Genomic DNA, 819 nt, shown 5'->3' on the forward strand with positions numbered 1-819 from the left:
GGAACACGTCTTAATATGTGGTAACACGTGGTAACACGTGGTAACACGAGGTAATATGAGTTTTAACATCTGACTTCAGTGAAAACATCTGTGACCTTTCACATCTCCATCAAGAAAAACAAATTCATCCAAAACAACAATTGATTTAATTTTCACTAACAAACCTGAAGACCTTTAACTCCTATCAGGTCTCTCTGACTACAACTTTATTTTCTGCTCAAGAAAAATTATTAGGCATCATCATCATCATCATCATCATCATCATCAAGCCACAATCACTAAAACAGATCAAACCTTTTTATACCTAAACATCTGCAACAGCATCTCAAGACTGAACTTGAACAAAGAAATTGGTCTAATGTAGTGGAATATAAAGAAACTGACATAGATGTCAGAAAGGCGCTTTTTAAATAAAATGATTATTATTATTATTATTATTACAAAAGTGTCAATAAAACTTTAAGCTGGTTTACAAAAATATGAAAGATAGTTAAACAGAAATGTAATTTTCCGTGGCTCAACAGTGACATTTTAAAATTGATTAAACAGATGGAGCCTTTAAGAAATCCTTGATTACAGGAATAATAACTGATGGTCAGAGTTTTATATCACTGAGGAATAAAGTGATAAAACACAGACGTAAAGAAAAAATTATTTTTTACATTGACATCATAAACGGAGCAAATGGAAATGGGAAATTTTGAATCAGCTACTGGGACGCAACTTCTTCTTTCGGCTTTTTTCTCTTCAGGGGTCACCACAGCGAGTCCTGCTCCTCCATCTCACTCTGTCCTCTGTGTCCTCTGTCCTCACTCTGTC

Source organism: Nematolebias whitei, chromosome 20, assembly GCF_014905685.2.
Source record: "Nematolebias whitei isolate Nwh7 chromosome 20, NemWhi1, whole genome shotgun sequence".
NCBI classification, from domain to species: Eukaryota; Metazoa; Chordata; class Actinopteri; order Cyprinodontiformes; family Rivulidae; genus Nematolebias; species Nematolebias whitei.